This window comes from Varanus komodoensis, unplaced genomic scaffold (genome assembly GCF_004798865.1).
Source record: "Varanus komodoensis strain SLA01 unplaced genomic scaffold, ASM479886v1 scaffold8, whole genome shotgun sequence".
Taxonomy (NCBI): Eukaryota; Metazoa; Chordata; class Lepidosauria; order Squamata; family Varanidae; genus Varanus; species Varanus komodoensis.
In genome coordinates, this window is record NW_025336481.1 from 17697137 (window position 1) to 17717355 (window position 20219).

At 41.4% G+C, this 20219-nt stretch overlaps 1 protein-coding gene and 1 long non-coding RNA gene across 5 annotated transcripts in view; one reads left to right on the forward strand and one right to left on the reverse strand.

Moving 5' to 3' along the window:
- LOC123036302 overlaps positions 1 to 5636 on the reverse strand; it is a 16063-nt gene extending 10427 nt beyond the window's left edge. The window contains exon 1 of the long non-coding RNA XR_006417112.1: positions 2872 to 5636. This is a non-coding gene — a long non-coding RNA (uncharacterized LOC123036302). The remainder of the gene's footprint in view (positions 1 to 2871) is intronic.
- A 10586-nt stretch (positions 5637 to 16222) lies between these two features.
- The window catches only part of TNRC6B (trinucleotide repeat containing adaptor 6B), a 147883-nt gene continuing 143886 nt past the window's right edge, over positions 16223 to 20219 (forward strand). For all 4 annotated transcript variants that reach the window (XM_044454837.1, XM_044454839.1, XM_044454838.1 and 1 more), the window contains exon 1: positions 16223 to 16479. The gene's annotated coding sequence lies outside the window, so the exon portion shown is untranslated. The remainder of the gene's footprint in view (positions 16480 to 20219) is intronic.

The following is a 20219-nucleotide window of genomic DNA, read 5'->3' on the forward strand; positions in this document are numbered from 1 at the left end:
GGTCATTCAACCTTTTGTTTGGGTTATTGCAATGTATTGTATATACAGCTGCCTTTGAGAGCGGTCGAGAAATTCCAGCTGGCCAAAACAGGGCAGTGAGATTGCTAACTGGTTAATACAGTCATACTATGTCAGGGCTTTGTGGTCTGCATTGGCTTCAGTGCATTTCTGGGTCCAGAAAATCAAAGTGATACAATTAACCTTCAGTGCCTTAAATAGCTTGATGCCCTGCCCTGGGCCATAAGATTATCTTTAAAAGCCCTCTTGATGCCCCCACCAACTTTGAGGTGGCTACTAAGGAGAGGGTGTTTTCGGTGATGGCATCCTGGTTGTGGAATGCCAGTCTTCTCTGGTGCCTATGCTGTGCTATCTTCAATGCAAGGTGAAGGCTTCTTTATTTTCTGAAGCTTTTAAGTAATTATGTTTTAAAATACTGTATGTATGTGCTTTTATAAAAATCTTGCACTGCTGCCAGTTTTTACTTTGGTTCTATTTTAACTATTTAGATTTCCACAGTATGTTTTTACAGTATTTGTTTTTAAGTTTTATTTTATGAACTGCTCACAGTGCTTGAGCTATTAGGCAGTACAGAAATGTAATAAATTAATTATTTCAGCAAGCTGTTGCTTTTTTTGCCGTTCTGATCTTTGGTGGAATAGATTGAAAAGGGTGCAGTAGAGCATTACTATTGGTTTTCTCTGGGTGAGAAAGGGACCCATATAGTCTTCCCTGTTTTCCATCATGTCTCCTTTTGGTCTAGTAGTATCTGAACTGATTATGCCTTGAGGGTATATAATGGGGTAGCCAAACCAAGACTTGTGAACCTCATGTAGCTCTTTGAGTTTATTTTACAGTTCACAGAGGGATCAAAAAAGCCAATAGTATAGTAGGGTCCCTATTTACCTCTGGCATGGAGCAAGGAAGGGATATCAGACAAGGCACAGAATTGAGCTGATGTGCAAAATCGGGCTGTTTCTGTGGGCCCTGCTGGAGCTGAGGGGACTGCACAACAGCTGCACTCCAGGGGAGGATTAGATCCTCACCAAAGCTTCCAGCATGGGAAGCTAATGATGAGATTTCCAGTTGCTTCTGCTGCTGAGCGATGTCTTACACCCAGGCTCCCAAATCGGAAGTGCATAGCTGTTCAGTTTCCTCCAGTATTCAGAGCTAAAAAGGAAACAGAAAGGCCCCACTCCAAAAGTTTTGTCATTTTGGCTTGAAAGCATAGCAGCACCCTGACAGAAGGGTCCTCACCAATAAGTCCTATTATGTTCATCAGAGCTTACTCCCAGGTAAGTGTGCATAAGGATACATTAGCTGAAATACTTGTTAATCTATTAATCAAGTGATTTTGTCAGAACAGTCATTTAAGTGATAAATTAAACTTTCCTTCATTCCCAAACTTTGTAAAAACCAGGTGTTCGACACCTCTTCATCCCCCTTGTGATAAAATGCTACCACAGATCACCCTGGGATGTGATTTTCTGCGCACTTAACTGCTTATTATTTAATAATAAATGAATATTTGTTCATGTCTTGCAACTCTCTAACATTTGACATTTACCATAGGTTGCTCTTCCATTGAGGAAATCTGGCCACCCCAGTATATAAACTAGTTGTTGGTGATGACAGCAAACCTGCAGCAAGTGCAGTCCATTTGCACCGTTTTTGTTAAGCACACCTGTTCATGCACTTTAATGTCATGACAAATGAATTTTATACAACAAATAAATTCTTTATTGTATTCAAGTAGCTTGTGCATATTAATATGGTGTCATCTCCCAGAATATCTTAAAATTTCCTTTTTAATTTATAAATGAAGTTTGTCTCTTTTTGGTCCTTTTGTGACTGTGGTTTTTCCTTCTGTACCTCTAGAGGTGCCTCGTGTATATGACTGTTTGGCATATACTGTAACAGATGTATGGGCCGTTAAATAGTCCATGTGAGTTTCCACAGTTTTTAAATAGTTCTACATTATGTTTAAGAGTGAAATGAGATATGATGGGACAGCTACATTTGTTTTTTCATAAGTCTGATCACAGGTAAAGTTGTTTTTTAAATAAATGATATATCCAGGTGAGGTGGCCTGAAATATCTCCATCTTACCTCAGCACTTGAGGAGGCTCTTTTCTCCCCTGCCTGGCTCACTTCTGGTTTCAGAGTTGGAAGAAACATGCCTGCAGTGGCAGAGTTTGGTGGGAACAGAGTCTGATTCACCCCATCTGTCTTTTTTTGATTTCAAAAATAGATCTCCTACCTGTACATTTATATGTAAACAGAAAACATGAACAAACAAATTTGTTGTCCTTATTGCCTCTCATTTCCCTTTTCCTCCTAGTTTAGAAGAGTTGTAAAACCATGTAACACCAGGATTGTATATTAAACTAGTTATCACACCATCTTTGCTGGCTTCCAGTTCATTTCTGGGCCCGGTCAAGGTACTTGTATTATCCTGCTCAGTTTATCAAGGCCTGGAGTGCAATATAGTAAGGATGCTTACCTGTAACTGTCGTTCTTTGAGTGGTCATTTGTGCATCAAACATATGTGTGCTGCACCTGCACAGTGCCTATGTTTAGGAAAATTCTTCTAGCTAAGCATAGAACTTTTGGTGGAAGCCCCACCCCTCTGCTCTTAGTATAAATAGGCAGAACTCCCGCCCTTCATCAGTCCAGCTGATGTTCTGCTGGTCAGCTTGCCTGAGTGGTAGGCGAGCTAGTGTAAGAGCTAGTGCTGAACCACCAACACCAATGCAGGGCTGGCAGGTGGGTTGTGTGAATGCACAGATGACCACTCAAATAAAGACAGTTACAGGTAAGCTTTCTTCTTTGTGGTCTCTGGGCATCACACATATGGATGACTAGCAAGCTTACTGATATAGGAGGTAGGAGGTGTCATTGTAGAATGGCAGAGAGGATGGCTTGGCTGTAGGAGCAGTCTTGTCTAGCTTTGACAACCAGTTAGTAGTGGCATACAAACGTTGATGGTGTGGTATGTGTAGCATTGTAGATGTCTATACTGCTCTGGTGGAGTGGGCTCTTGGATAGTCCAATAAGTCAAGCTTCGCCAACTGGTACATGAATTTGAAAGTTTCCACTATCCAGTGTGACAAATGTCGCAAGGTGACCAGTTCACCTTAGGAGCTGTCTGCATATCTCACAAAAAGTCTCTTGTTCTTCTAGAAAAATTCTGTATGGGACCTATAGAAAGTGAGCACTCTGCATCTGTCGTGCCATCATTCCGGCTTTTTGTAATGTGTCGAGGCATGCATCAGTCCTTGAGAGGAACAGATCTTGCCTGTTGAAAGCCATACTTTTGGTCCTTGACTGGGTTTCTTGTGGGAGGTTTACCAGCTGTAGCCATGTGTGTCTGCACACAGTGATTGCATCAACGAGTCCTCAGGAGTTGTCGTTGACATGATGCTGTGCCATCGCTGTTGTTTGATAACTGTATCACTTCTCCGATGAAGACTTTGGCTGATCACTGTTGGTCAGGGAGAAAAGCAGCCAAAGACTCAATTTTCTGCAAAGGGAGACTTAATATCTCCCCATCATGGCCTTGTGGCCAAGTCCCATAGCAGAATAAATAGGGCAGGCCATGTCAAGGTGGCATCCCTCATGAGCCATCTGTAAAGAATGTTCACATTGCTGGCAACCTTGCCTGGCCTCAACAATCACTGAATCTGGCTGTGGATGGTGTAATAGAAAGGGAATGTCCCGTTCCTGCACTCTAGACATCCTCTCTAGGTGTCGTGAAGTGGGATGGGGTTGATTTGGCAGCTCCCATGGCTCTTGCAGTGCAGGGATGAGAGAAAGGGCAACCGGAGCAGAGTCCTCCATACACTGATCATATCATGCACCATGATGCTTCAGGTTCAGTGATTTGCTGGGCCTAAATTCCCAGTAATGTGGCCATATGAAGGACCTGTTTAGAAAATCAGCCCAAACTCTCTCCTGGCAATACTTTCCATGCTTCCTATATCTCCAGCTGTGAATCAGACTCTGAGGCATAGTCCATATGAGAGGAGGAGGAGCTGTGTGTTGGCGATGGTGAATCATATTCCTTGGTTTGCACTGTGTTGTAGGGGGAAGTGCTGGGGCGGCCTGTGAGGCTGGTTCTTATCTTGGCATTGATGGTATCTTGGATAGGTAGGTCGGGTCCAGTAGGTGGCCCTGGGTATCCATATGGTGGGATTGCTGGGTCCCACAGATACTGGGTCAGTAATGTCCAGTATATGGTGGTGGCCAGTATATGTCTCTTCATTATGGGTAGTAGTACAGTTTGATGGTATGGACAGAATGATGGGTTGATTCTGGAGACAAGTTTGGAGACACTGAACTGTACAGTCAAGTTGGAGAGATCGGTAGCTGAACCTCTCTTCTTGGGATTGGTGCAGATCATTCCGGAGACAGAGGTTGAATTAGGAACCTGGAGAATCTCGGGTTTCTCCCTCTGAGAAGAATGTAGGTAGAGCGGTCTCTGTTTGGACCTGGTGCTGATCCTGTTGGGATGGAGGCTCTGCTTGAATCGGAGTAATCAGTATGGACCAAATTGGTGATGGTCAAGTTGGAGGTGAGGCTGGCATTGAAGCTGCTGTTGGAGTCACTGGATGTATGGGTGAGGTTCCTGAGACTAAGGTGCTTGGTGAATGGTGTCTCCCTTTCTTCTCAGGCCTTTCCTTGCCCAGCTTTTTGGCCCATTTGGGATTTTTTGCCTCAGTGTGCTTCCTTTTCTCCTTAATGTTTTTTAGGAGAGCCGGAGGAAATTTGCTGAACGGTGGCTGAGGTGGATTTGCTTGTGGAGGGGGTACATTTTGGCTCAGTTCTTGTGGCAGCAGATGATTTGCCTGCTCCTTCACCTGCAACGTTATGCATCGCCACCAAAGTTTTAAAATCTTGTTTACTTTCAACTTGCAGACAGGAGGAACTACATTAAGAGAGTATCATTAAAGTTAATTTTTAATTTTATTTTTCTGGACTGAAGTTCAACTACACACAAAAACTACTCCTCATACAGTTTTCTAAAAGCTCTGAGACTCAAAATATGTGCTGAAGATAAGACCTGGATGAAATGGAACCAGAACTCCCATTAAAATCAGTACGATGGCTTTTCCTGAAACTTTCGTTAGCAAAATCTCAAAATGTAGAATGATCTTGATCACTATGAAACAATGTACCATATATACCAACCTATAAGGCAACTCACATATAAGACAAAGTTAATATTTTGGGCTGTTTTTCTGGTGTTTGTCTCATGTTAAGCATATAAGATGACCCCCATTTTTGCTTCATTATTTTTGGTTTCAAGGGCCATTTTATACACTGATATATATGGTAATAACATGTGAAACAAGGAACCAGGATGCATGTTTCAGAAAAATACTTGTATATATTGGCATATAAGGCAATTCACATATGAGGTCAGTATTTTGGGCTGTTTATATATGTCAGGAGTATAAGAGCACCCCGCCCCCCATTTTTGCTTTGCTATTTTCAGTTTCAAGGGTTATCTTATATGCTGGTATATACAGTATACTGTCTATACTTTTGACAGGGAAATAACTCAAACTACAAAAACTGCTGGCTTTGCTCTTAAAATATTTGACACTCCTACAATATTTCAGAAAAACAAGTGCTCGGTTTTCTCTAACCTTTCTCTGGGAATTCATCTTCCAGCAGTACTTGTGTGGAACACTTGTAACTGAAATGTGGAAAAGAGAACAGTCTAAACAAAATATGATCACTCTTCCCTGCTGTGTTTGTATAATAGATTGGTTGCTCTGATTTAGCAAGACCATTAGTAGCATTGTGCTACTGCTCGAAAGAATGGAAAAAGGCTGCATTTTAGTGTGCTGAAAGGTAACTGCAGTAATCATAGAAACTAGACAGATATTTTTTTTAAAGGGTCATCCTGGCCATTGCTCTTTTCTAGTGCTTTGTAAAGTATTCAACCATTTGTATTTCACAGGAGTTTATTCCATGCCTGTCTCCTGGTCAGAAAGTTACAAATTACTGAAATGTTGAGTATGAAGGAGCTCTTGATAGCTGCAGCAGGGAAACAAAATTACCTTTACTTCCTTTACTTTACCTTTACTTTACATTTACCAAAGTGTCTGCTGTTATCCTTTCAAGATAGGACAGAGTAATAAATGCAGAACAGAGGAAAGGATCTAAGTAAGGGAGTAGTTCAAGAAACCCACCTCTTCTGAGAAGAAGCACAATGCATTTTCTGGACTTCTTTTAACTTCAAATGCTGCTGTTTGGCCAAAGTATCTCCTGATTCAAGATTCTAAACTGGCCATGGGAGTGCTTCAATAATGATGTAAGCAACAAGGTACAAGCAGCAACTTGTATGAAATGCGCATGTGTTTTCTTGTTGCTGGGGTCCTGGGATGGAAACAAGAACTTCTGACAGGGAAGCATCTTCATAAACACCTCTATCACCTTCCTATTACTCAGGACTGAGCAGTTGTGAAGGAAAATTATTCAATAAATGCTGCTTATAGTGGGCTAAAGTGCAGGAAAGAGATTAATAGGGGATGATGGGTAAATCCCCCTCTCCATTTATCACAGGAATGACCATTCATTCATTCATTCATTTAGAGCATTTGTATGCTGTCCCATCACATAGCCTCGGAACGGCTTACATAAATAAAACAATACAGACAAAATCCAGATCCACCCTGGCTGCATATTAAAACCTATAAACTGATATTAAAAATTATTAAAATATCGTTGAAATAAAAAGGTCTTAGCCTGGCGCTGAAAAACAAATAACGACGGCGCCAGGCGGACCTCTCTGGGGAACGCATTCCGTAGGCAGGGCATCACTGCAGAGAAAGCCCTCTTCCGGGTACTTTGCCTCCTAATATCTTTCACGGAGGGTTCCCGGATGAGGGCCTCTGTTGCCGATCTCAGGGGGCGGGAGGGCAAATATGGAAGAAGGTGTTCCTTTAGGTATCCAGGTCCCAAGCCGTTAAGGGCTTTATAAGTAATAACTAGCACCTTGAATTGAGCCCAGACTTTGATGGGAAGCCAGGGAAGCTGGTAGAGGACTGGGCTTATATGAGAGTAATGCTCAGTCCCCGTCAGCAACGTGGCTGCTCTATTTTGCACCATCTGAAGTATCCAGACTGTCTTCAAGGGCAGTCCCATGTAGAGCACGTTACAGAAATCCAACCAGAAAATAACCAATGCATGGGTCACTGTCGCTAGGCAATCGTCCTCCAGGTAGGGATGCAGCTGATGGATTAACGAAGCTGAAGGAAAGGTTATGAAGCTGTTTCCCTACCAAACCAACCACTGGGTCTATTGTGTTTCATGAATGTGCCTATTCTCCTACTCTTTCTGTCTTTTAACATAACTGGCCCTGCCCTTCAGATACTGCAGCTGTTACCCACTCAGTGAGAGCTGCTTATCCGTTTATCCCATAATTTAGCATTTAAAGACAAAACACTTTATGAGTGATGCCAGTTGTGTGGGTCCTCCTTGATTCAAGTGAAAGAAGAAAGTGCAAAAACAGGACTGCAGATCAACATTAAGAAAATAGAAGAATGTCCAGTGGAAAGAAACAGAAGAGAAAGGCAAAAACAAAATATTCCTTCTAGAAGGTCCAAGAAATCAAAGAGAAATTCAAGTCTAGATTAAGGATGCTGAAAGGAATCTGTGATTTGATGAGGATAAAATAAAGAGAAAGTGGAACATTATACAGAAGAAATGAAAGGACAACAGAATCCTTCAAAGAGAAGGCCTAGCAGGAAGTGCCTGCCATATTAGAAAGTGAAGTAAAAGGTACTCTGAAAGGATTTGAAAGGAATAAAACGCCTGGAATAGGTAGGATATCAACAGAACTATTCCAAGGTGTAGAGACTGAATTGGTCTAAATGTTAAAAAGAGTATGGAAAAAACAAAATAAGGGCCCACAGACTGGAAACATTCAGTATATATGCTGCTCCCCAAGAAAGGAGATGCCAAGGAGCGCGGCAACCACAGGACCATTGCACTAATTTCCCATGCTAGCAAAGTGGTGTCCATGGTGTCAGAACAAAGAATGCTACCCTACATAGAGAAATGCAACATTCAAGCTGGATATCAAACTGGAAGAGGCACTAGAGATAATATGGCAAATATACATTGGCTACTGGATGCACCAAAGAATTTTGGAAGATCAATCTATACTTTAGAGACTACAGCAGAACCTTTGATGGTGCAGATCACAAGAAGCTATGGATGATCTTGAAAGAAATGGGTATGCCTCACTGCTTGATTGTCCTGCGGTGTAACTTGTATCATGGACAAGAAGTTACTGTTAGGGTAGAGTTTGGCAAACAGAATGTTTTCTTGTAGGCAAAGCCATCAGGAAAAGAAGCATTTTACTGTCTTATGTTCAATCTGTATGCAGAATACATTTATTTATTTAAAACATTTTTATGCCATGCCGTGCCCATCGCAACGAAGCCTCGGGGCGGCTCACAACAGAAACAAAATACATAAATACATAAATAACAATATAACAATAAAAAATTATTTAAAAACCCCCAGTTCATCTTGGCTAAAAATTTAAAATTCTATAAATACAAATAATTTAACAATTAAAGTAAGTTTTAAATAAAAAGGTCTTAGCCTGGCACCAAAAAACAAATAACGATGGCGCCAGGCGGACCTCTCTGGGGAGCGCATTCCATAGATGGGGCGCCATCGCAGAGAAAGCCCTCCTCCGGGTACTCACCCTCCTAATATCATTCACATAATGATCATACATTATAACTAAAGCTGGATTAACATCAGAAGGAGCAGGAGTGAAAATTGGTGGATGATACATCAATAATTAAGATATACAGATAATACCAAATTACTGCCAGAAAACAGCAATGAACTGAAACAACTCCTGATGAACACAAAAGAAGAAAGTGCAAAAACAGGACTGAAGCAAATGACAACAGAAGGATTACACATCTTTAACGTCACACTGAAGAAACTGAAATTGTGAAAGATTTTATATACCTTTACTCAGTTATCAACTCAGACAGAGGCTATGGCCAAGAAATTAGAAGAAGAAGGAGATGAGGAAGGACAGCAATGAAGGAACTCAATGTAAGGATGTTTCAGTAGAGAACAAAGTCAAAATCATCCACACTATTGTATACCTGATCCACACTACGTATGGGTGTCAAAGCTGGACAATGAAGAAAGCTGACAAGAAGAAAATTGATGCATTTGAAACATGCTGCTGGAGGACTGCTTAGCAAATATCATGGATCAACCAAAAGATGAGTGAGTGGAACAGGCTTGAGCCCCCAAAAAACAAGCCTGAGTATCTAGCTTTTTAAAATGCTTGCTTTGGTTGACTTTAAAGTATAGTGGCTTACAGTAACACAACAGAACTTTAGTTAGTGTTCTCCTGACCGTGACAGTCTGCTTTCATGAAACTAAGGCAATTCCTTTCACCTCTTAAGATGGCACAAGGACCATGCACACTGCACATCTGCAGCCTTGAACTGTCCTTATCAAGTATTACTTCTGCAGACAAGAGGCGGTAATGAACTATGCTTTGATGTCAGAAAAGATTGAACTCCTGCCATCCAGCAGTATTCCTTACTAGCTCACTTCATTATTTCTTAGCACTTGTGTAAACAATATTACTCCTGTAACTAGATCTTTTAATTGCATAAAATGCTGTATGCATGTGCTGAGTACCATAAGTTTTTAATCTATAAAAGCTAGCCACCTCTTTTGTGCTTTGGTTCAGACTGTTTTTGAGAGGAATTCTGCTGTTTCTATCTGAACCCAGCTGATTGGAATCCCGCCTTGCAGAAGTCCCCGCTGTGCAGTGTAAGTGGTTTGCTGCTAAATCTTATGCAAGTCTAACTAGCTTGTTCAGTATTATTGCAATAATAAATAACCTACTTAGTAAACCCGGACTTGGTGTATCACTTTCTGGCAATCCCCAAAAACCTCTGCTCCCCTGCCAGGGCTACATTGAGTCCTAGATCAAATCAAGCCAGAACTTTCCCTGGAAGCAAAAATGATGGGACTGAGGCTGTCATACTTTGTGTGCATTATGAGAAGGCAAGACTCACTGAAGAAGCCAATAATGCCAGGAAAAGAAGAGATGGATTGATTCCATTAAGGAAACCACAGCCTTGAGTTTACAAGAGCTGAACAGGGCTGCCAAGAACAGTATGTTTTGGAGGGCTTTCATTCATAGGGTTACCATAAGTCAGAGAAAATAAAAAAAGTGGTAACCTGTCAGACTAGGGCTGGGAAGTCCCCATTCAAACACAGTTCATTGAGTGGCCTTGGACCAATCCTTATCTTTCAGAATTACTTCACAAAGTTTCTGGCAGATGCAGAAAATATGCAAAACAACCATTTACCATACAGAAACATAGAAACAAAGTGAGTCAGAAGGGGCCTTCCAGGCCATCCAGTCTGACACCTGGCTTCAGCCAGCTCCACTCATGCAGTCCCCAACTGGTTGTCCAGTCTTTCCTTGAACACCCTCACTGATGGGGCCTCAACCACCTCCCTTGAGAAGCCCATTCCATATCCTAGAGGTCCTAAATGACAGGAAGTACTTTCTGAATTCAACCTGAAGTCTGGTTCCTTGAGACCCATTGGAAGAACAGGTCATAGCCCTCCTCCACATGACATCCCCTCACATACCTATAAGCTGCAAAAAGATCCCTGTAGAGTCTCCTCCAGGCTGAAAAGACCCAGTTCTCTCAATGCCTCCTCATATGTCATTCCTCCCAACCATTCCTCCCATTCTTGTGACCCTGCACTGAACTGATTTTAACCTAGCTATGTCTCTCCTATAATCTGGAGATCAGAACTGGACACAGTACTCCAGTTGTGGGCACACCAGAGTCATGTAGAGCGGTATCAACACTTCCCTAGATCTGGAAGACTGGCTTCTGGCTATACATCCAAGGGTGGCATTTGCCTTCTTAACTGCCATATCACACTGTTGGCTCATATTCAGCATCCTGTTGACAAGTACTCCAAGATCTCTTCCACAAGTGCTGCTCTCCAGCCACTTGTCCCTCATCCTGTACCAGTGATACCTAGTCCTGTGTCCCAAGTGCAAGACCTTGCACTTACCCACATTGAATATCACCCGGTTGTCCCCTACCCACATACACAGCCTGTCCAGATCCTTCGGAATCTGGATCACCTGCTCCTGATTTGTGGCCACTGCCCCCACTTTGCTGTCATGCACAAATTTAGTCAGCAGCCTGGTTATCCCCTCCTCCAAGTCACTGATTTAAAAGGTTGAACAGAATCAGTCCTGGGGGACTCTGCTCATCAACAGCTGCCATCCTGATGATTCCCTGCTGAGTCACACTCTGCTTGCCCTAACCGTACCCTAATCCCTCAGACACTGCATCAATATATCCCAAAGTTCAACAATTTCTTGACCAGGATATCATGCAGCACTTTGTCAAAGACTTTACTGAAATCCAGGTAAACCACATCCACCATGTCTCCTCCACCTAGCCGCCTCAAGATTTTATCACAGAATTCCACAAGGTTCATCTGGCAGGATCTGTGCTGCATGGCTGCCAACCTTCCATTCCTATTTAGGGTTTCTAGAGCTTTCCATTGTTTTTCCCAGAATGTACGTAAAACTAACTGGCCTGTAATTCCCCATATTTACCAGTGTAAAAGGGAACTGACATATAACATATATGGGCTGTTTTTCTGGTGTTTGTCAGGCGTATAAGACAACCCCTAACTCTTGAACAATAACTCTTGCATACTTATATAATGTCAGTTGGCTTTAGTAGATACTTGTCAGCCAGAAGCTTCTAGACCCTTGTAATGTTATGTTGTTCTAGCCAATAGCCATATTATCTCTCTAAATTCACTCAAGCTCACATGATGTAAAATGATGTGATAGCTATCACTTTGACCCTAAACCATAGCTCTCCACAAAAGAAGAAAACATGCTTGCTTGCTTGCTTTATTTATTTAATTTCTATACCACACATAGCTGAAGCTGATACCTCTCTTTAAAAAAGCGAAATTGTTTTGTGTGGAAAGGGTTCACTTCCTCCTTCTCCTATATTGTGCTATAAAGCACCCTCCCTCGCCCCTTGTGGTGATTCAGTGGTGGCTCAATCACAAGTCTGATTGCCTCACATCTGGTTTAAGTTGGTCTAAAAACAAATTATTTGATCAGTGCAGCAACTACTATTCATTAGTGTAATAGTGACACATAGTGGCTAAAGGAAGTCATGCATTTTGTTCCCTTCCATATTTTAAAGCACACATACACAAGTCAGTATTTTTCATTGAGACCCATATTCACGCTACTGGCAGTGTAAGCTTTCAAATTACACAGAACTTTAGGTGCATTATTTCAACACAAACAATATAGAATGACAATACATGCTCAAGTGTTTGTTAAACCAGCAATGAGCTCAAAGGTTTAAAAAAAAAAAGGAAAAATAGTTTCATTAATTAGGCTATGAATCTATCTTACATTGTAGAAGAGAAGGGATAGCATAGAGGCATCCCTTCTTAACTAGAGGCAGGAAGATGTTTCAAAAAAGAGACACATATTAATTTGGAAGGCATCTTTTCATCAGGACTCACAATAATCTGATTCAAACGACATGATAGCTCACTTATTTGGGTTAATTAATCTGCAGGAACTGCTGTGCTGTTGGCAGATGCCTACAGTCACTATTTTTGCATGATGTCTATGGTGCCCAGGTTGCTGTGGCTTGTCAAGTCATGCACATCCAACCCTTAAATAGCCCAATCTTGTGTTTTATGTGAACTGGATCAATGCCTTTTGTCCTAGTAAGAAACAACTTTGTCTACCTGGATTCAGAACAGGTAAAACACTAGTCCAGTTATATTCCACTTATCCCTCCCACTGAAGGAATGTGAGAAGACATAAACCTTTGCCTCAGGCCAGGCTTGGTCAAGATGTTCTGTGTTTTTGCATCCTGTCAGCACTGCAGAGCACAGATAATCTTAAAGGCTTATACTGTGTGGAGATCTGTGGTAGCATCCTTGGTAAAAAATGCCATATACAGTAGCCTCTCAGCCTCTCATGTGGATTAGTAAATGCTGGATAAATACAGTATCTGGTTGCTTGAGAGTTACTATTAAAATAGGCCTAACTAATACTATACCCCATACTATACCTTAAGCTTTGTATTGATATTAATATTGAAATACAGTAGTTAAAAGCAAATAAAGACAAACTTCTATCTTCTGTGACTGAGCCTTAATGTCATAGATTGTTGACAAACCAACATTAAATTCCCTCATGAGCACTGTGCAACTCTCACCATTCTCAGGCCTCTTCCATATTTCTGTCTTCTGCATGAAGGTAAGCACTATGCATTTATGCTTACTTGGGACCTGTTTTGACATATTTGGGGTTGGGTGGGAACACAAAATTTGAATAAAAATGAATCCCAACCGACCGGTATGTTTATACATGGTGAACTGGCAGTAGTGGCAGACAAGAGTGTGGTGCACAAAGCTTGGGCGTATGGCAGGGTGTGCCAAGTTTAAACTTACATTTCTACTAGAAATTGATTTTAATATTTATTTAAAGTGTTATTTCTTTGATTTTCCCCCAGTTGCTTAAGTTCTGGTTAACAGAGAGTCTATTGTACACAGCAACGCTTAACAAGCAAACATTTATTGTGCACCTTATTGACAGTGGGTGCTTCCACCAGTGGGCTGTTAGCATTATGAACCATCAATCATTATGGAGCAGGGTGGATAAAAATCATTTTAAAAATTAATAGATTTTTAAAATTTAAATTGCAATTTTTATTCAACAATTATTCCTCTGTTGAATAAAACTCGAACTGTTATTCAACAGTTATCCTATGAAATAAGGATTAGTTTTTAATTAGGCAGCATGAGGCTGTATATTCATGCAATGTTTAAATTTTTTGATAAATGAATTCCATTAATCCATTCACAATGTCATGCTCTTCCTGAGGTTTCTGTAAATTAGTGGGCAATTTCTCTATCTAGAAGATAATCTCACAGATGCTTGGTTTTACAGCTCTCAAAACTGTGAATTTCTGTCTGTGGAGATCACATGCATCTTCTTCACAGCAAAAGCATTATAAAATAAACAGAGTAGAGAAAAAGACCTTAATCCCATTGTTGTGTCACAAATCTATGTACACAGAATCAACCCCTTACCTCATAAGTGCTAATTTAAAAAAAAATCAGAAGAGGATTAATAGAAGAGGATTATTGGGAGTCAAATAGCTTCGCACATAAAGCTAAGTGTGAGAAGGGAGTGGCAAGCAGTAAAAATGAAAGTGAAACCGTTTGAGCAGAATACTCCACCTGTCTTTGGGTCTTTTTCTGTAAAACCTGAGGTTTATCACATTATTCTTTCTCAGGCAGCAGGCCATAAAAAAGACTCATTTGGGGAATTTTTAATGAAGTTCCTCTACCTATGGGTAAGGTAGGCATGCGTGTCTATTATGTAAGATAACCATGATTTAAATCTCACTGTTATGCAGCTATTCTTTTTTTTCTGGAGTAAGGAAAAAGATGGAAATTATAAGACAATACAGGAAACATATAAAAGATGCAGGCTAGAACGTTTCGTAGAGTTCTATGAATGAGAGCAATTGCATCAGAAAAGCGTCTCGTGAAAGCAACATCCATATACTTCGGAACTAATACTAGATTTGGCTGGGCGTGAGAAAAAAAATCAAACAATCCATAGAGAACTGTTTGATGCAGGGTAAAAAACCTAAAGGGGGGAATATACAGTCATTTAGAACAACCTTTTTCAGCCTGGTGTGTGATGCGTTAGCTGCCTGGAGTGGGAGGGCACCTGGTTGGGGAATGCTGGAGTAGGGCTTAACATTTACTTTCCCCTCCCCTTCCAGTGCAGACGCTGGGTGATATCCTTTAGCACTGTTGCTAGTGGCGAAGTCGTGTCCGACCCATCATGACCCCATGGACAACGTTCCTCCAGGCCTTCCTGTCCTCCACCATCCCCCGGAGTCCACCCAAGCTCACACCAACAGCTTCAGTGACTCCATCTAGCCGCCACCTCCTCTGCCGTCCCCTTCTTCTTTTGCCATCTATTGTTCCCAGCATTAGGCTCTTCTCCAGGGAGTCCTTCCTTCTCAATCCTTTAGCATCACACAGCCTTATTAAGCGAGGTTCTGCTATGGGGCCTCGTCTGGGCAGAGCCGTACGCGCACCGTCACGTCCGCCACCACACCGAGCTCAGCGGGGCGGGCGAAAAGCGAAGAGGAGCGAATTCCCCTTTGCTTAGACCTCTGAGAGAAAGTAGAGCGTCATCATCATGTGGAACCTGCCCCAGGACACATGCAGATAACGGCAACAACCGAAAAGTAAAAACGCGGGGCTGCCGCTGCGCAGAGAACTTAGTACAGCGGCTGCGCGGACGATCGATGTTTCCAAGACGAGTAGGCGGAAGAGAAAGAAGCGGTGGCCGTTTAAATAACTTGAGGGGCTGAAGTGTGTTTTCTAGTCACTTGCTGCCTCATGCGAGAGCAATCCAGGCTGGAATTGACTGTCCAATGGCGTTATTCCTCTAAAGACATGAAAGTTATAAAGCTGAGCTGCACTGCAGCCATCCCAGTTTGTGCTTAAACGAAGATTTAGTATTTACGAGAGAGCCAAACCCTATCGAATTCAATGCGGTGTTAACTATAATTTTTTAATTGACATCCTTGTTACCCCTGAAGTGATCGGTGACAATAAACACGCAGAAAGAGAAAGCGAGAAGAAGCCAATTAGAATCGACGTGCTTAGGAAGCCAAGTGATACAGCAAGCCTATACTCGAGGCGCAAGCGCGTTGAAGTACTAGTTTTATGGCGAGTCCGGTTTGGTGGGCTGGTTATAGTGACGAAATACCTAACCAATGGCCTTGGACTTAGGAATCGTAAAGGTAGGACAAATACATTAGTTGGCCTGACGGACTGTGCTTTTGGCCAATTAGAGAAAACCAAGGACGAAACAAGTGCAAAAAGTCCGAGTTAAAACCGCGTAGATAGGACCGTCCATCATAAGCTTATGAGGTGGAGTCTCATTTGATGGACAGCTCCTGTAACTACTCCGTCGCGAGAAAGTTGAGGAGTTAGCCAATGGGAAATGAGATTTGAAAGGAAAAAGGGCATGTCACGTTAAAACAGTCAGATAGCTCAACCAATAGGCACTAACGTTATTGCGGTACTACCCAATAGACGGCACTGAGGGCGGGTTTTGATGTGTTTGGGTTCGTGCTCCTCTGGGGAGTGAGACGAGGAAAGTTTATTTTTTTGGTGATGGTGGCTCTCCTCGTTCCCCCCTCCAGCCATTTGTTTTGATCTCGATATCGAGTGGCTGAGTTTTCCGGGCGGGTAAAACGTGAGGGAAAAGCAGCTCCCTCAGCAGCGCCAGTAAGAAAGAGGTGGGCTCCGCCTGTATACCGCGGCGGGCGAAAAAGCGACGGCCGTGGCTCCTTGTAGGTGAGTAGCAAAGCAGGCCGCAGAGATCTGCACGGAGTTTTTCTCAGTAGTCGGAGCTACTCTTGCTGAAGGCTTTTGGGGCCTTTTCGCGGCCTCCTCGCTCCTCTGCCAGGAGAGACCGCAAATCTTTGAGGAAGGCAAAGAACTGCGTCGGCTTCGGCCCCTCCTGCTGTCTCTCCGTTATCACTGTGCCCTTAGTGTCATCATCATCTTACTTTAAGGGAGGCTTTTTCTCATCTCGATTCTGTGGTTGTAGATGTAAAAAACTCCGTTCGATAGTTGAAACAGGGTTATTTGGCTGTTGCAAAAAGGGTGGGGGAGGGAGGGAGGAAAGGGGTTTCCATTGTTGCGCGTGCGCAGTAGCGCTTCACTCTGAGGGCATTCACGGTGGATAGTTGGTACTTGGGATTGGGACAGGCAACCCCACTGTGAGAATCGTTGTCTGGGAGGATTGCGTGTGCGATGAGTTTGAGAAGGGCTATCGTGGATGGCACTTTCCTATTTCGACAAACCTAGTTGTGTGATTTCTGTAGCACGTCAGATAATCCTCTGTTCGGAGTGGGAAGTCATGAAAGGTTGAAGAGAGTGAGAGGACGGTGATCTGCAGAACCGTCCTTTCCTCTGCTTCTCCTTTTTCTTTTCATCCCCCCCCCCCCCAAAAGCCCCGCTTCTAGACTCAAGTTCTGTGGTGCAATCAATCAAGACTGGACACTGCTGATGAAGACAGCCAAGTATCCTGAGTGTTGGTGTAAAGTCTTATTTATAGCAGTACTAGTTGTAGCAATCTCCAACCCTTTGAATGCAGCATGAAAAATGATCCTAAAAGATATAAATAAATATAACCGCCTAGATTCCTCGCTCCTCTCTCCCCATCCCCAATCACCAGGACTCTTGCTTTCACCAAAAGGGTGGTGACTGCCTCAAGTGTGACTACCTTTGCACGTTGCATAATATTTGCAACTACAAAGAATTGCTAGAACTAGATTTTTTCAGAATGGATACCCCACACTTCACAGTGTTGAGATGCAATGTCTTTTCATCCATATAAATATAATAAGATAAATAATGCATCTTCTTATAAAGTTACCACATCTTTAAGAATCTATTATGAAATGTAACATGAAAACGGAATTTAGCTATTCCTTTATAGCTGGTTCAAAGTAACAGTGGTTATTTGACTTAAACATTATTGGATATCTATACAGAAATATGTAATATTTCAAAGTAGTGCTAAGAGAAGGGCTATCCTACATTACTTGTTTAGCTCTAGAATTCTCAGACTACATTTGATGGTCTAATGCTATTGGTCGAATCCTAGGGTAAATCATGCTTTTCTTAGGTTACTTACGAATCTTAATTATGCATTAGTAATTTCCTTTTTTGCTATCCTGAATCAAGAGTATTCCTTAGGTAGTCTGGGATTGTTTTTTTTTTTTTTTTTTTTTTTTTTTGCTTAAATATTAGGAAAGTATTATCTTTCCTTCAGGGTTGTGCCTGCTACCTATCCTTAACTTTCTAAACATGGCTTTCCTCATGTTATACTTGTGTAGTATTTTGTTTTGTTTTTTAATAACAGTTCTGCTATATGAAAACATGAAAGGTTTTTTCCCTTTTTAAAAGTATTATACTATTTTTTTATTCTGTTGACTTACTATGAACATTTTCCTTTTGTATGTGTTAAAGGACTTAATGCTGCAAAACAGACCATGATAATATTTAGGTCTTGTGATTTTTAGTACTATTTTGGTTTCTTGTAGCACATATTACAGGTTAGCTTAGAGCAGCTTGTCTTTTTTTATCTCTCTAAGCTAATTCTGCAGTAGGAACTTCTAAATTGTTAGGCATTTAATTGGTAGTTGCTGGAGATTTATTATTAACTGTGCATTCCACAGACTAGTACTATATTCATATCTTTAACATAAAACTTGATATTTCTTAAAACAGAAATATGCTGTAAGTGAGATGGAAGACTCTGATTTGTGCAGACTATGACATCATTTCCTGGGAATCTATAATTCAGAACTTAATGTCCCTATTGGCTTTTCATGGTGTTAGTGCTCTTTTGTGTAACCTGAAGTGCCTGATCCTGCCTAATCTTGGAAGCTGAACAAGGTCTGGTCTGGTTGAAATCTGAATGGACCACTCAAATGTTGTAAACCACCAAGAGAGCTTCAGCTACGGGCAGTATAGAAATGTAATATAATAATGATGATACCCAGTTCAGAACGTACAGTCAGACTTTTATACCTTCATGAGTACATTGTTCACTTGTTCCCATGTGATACTGTTGCATTTTAGCCATATGCATCTTTTTGATGGTACCTCTTATAAAATAAGAGAGCTTGTAGATGTATTCTCGGCATCCTCTCTGTTAACTTTAGATCACTTTCTCTCCACCTTTCAATAAAATCCAGAGCAGAATTTTGCAGTGAGGGAATGAGGAATTAGTTCATTAATAAAAACTTTATATTAGATAAGGGTGTTTGGACTATGTGCTTCTAAGCCCACACTCCTTGAAAACACATAAATTTCTTTACAACTTGCATAAGAAAAATTGAGGACTGCACAATACATTGTAGTTCAGTTTGCCTTAGGGATAGTTCACAGCAAATAACACTAAATGAACAAAGATGTGAAATCAGCACAAGTTAGTGGTTAAAGTTGATGTTAACATACGCCTTAATTCTGGTTAATGTGGTAGGGGTTTTAGAAGATCGTGCAAATTCCTATAGCTAGCTCCTGACCCTTTTACTTCTGTTTGGAGAAGAGTTGGCACTATATCTACATTCACCCTGCATGTCGCAGAACAGTTGTCTCCTAATCATTTCAGTACATAAACTATGAGGCTTTCCTTAGCTCTTTACCTCCTCAACCCTGCTTAATAATAATTTGAGCTACTGTGGTAGAAAGGCTGTTCATTAAGTTTCAGTAAAGCATTCTTTGTGTCATCGTATGAAAATCACATCTAGAATACTTTTGGTTAATGAAAGAAATTCCAGAGAGAACCTTAACAGCTAGAACTCTGGCACTAATGATTTAACACTATGCTCAAGTTGCATGCATTTTACTTGTTTATCTTTTGTACTACCCAATAACCAAAGCTCTGTGCAGTTTACACCAATCCAGTATTTCGGTTTTAAATGACATTACTGCAAAAGGGAGATGGATAATTGGAGGGCTTTCAACTTGTAATAAATGTTTGAGTAGTTAGTCTCAAAATGTGGAATGACACTAGGTTCAGAGATGTATAATTTCCAATTTCTGAATGTTTTAAAGCCTCTTCTAACCACAGATTCTGTATATTATTGTATTTAGCCATCCTATCGCAAACGTATTCTGAGTGGCTTCCAAACAAATAGAATGAAAAAAACAGTATAAAGCAATACAGACTGGTAGAACAAAACACATAATTTAAAATGCTAGATTTTAAATTGAGAGAAACAAGCTTTTAATTTTTTTCCAAAGTTTATTTAATGGAACAATCCTATGGCCCCTAGACATTGTGGGGGTGGGTGTAGGATAATTCAGAATGCCATTTCAAGGCCAGAGGTAGCATTCTGACCTTGATTCTCCTCTTCTGCCCCCTTGCAGTTGGTGCAGAAAGAACTCTGTCAGCTACTCTCTGGGGTTAGGAAAGCAACTTTGAAGAGGTGTCAAAGGGGACATTTCTGCAGATGGGGAGGAAACTGGGTGACCAGGATATGAGATATTCTGAAGCTGCTCCAGCTTCCTTTCCACTC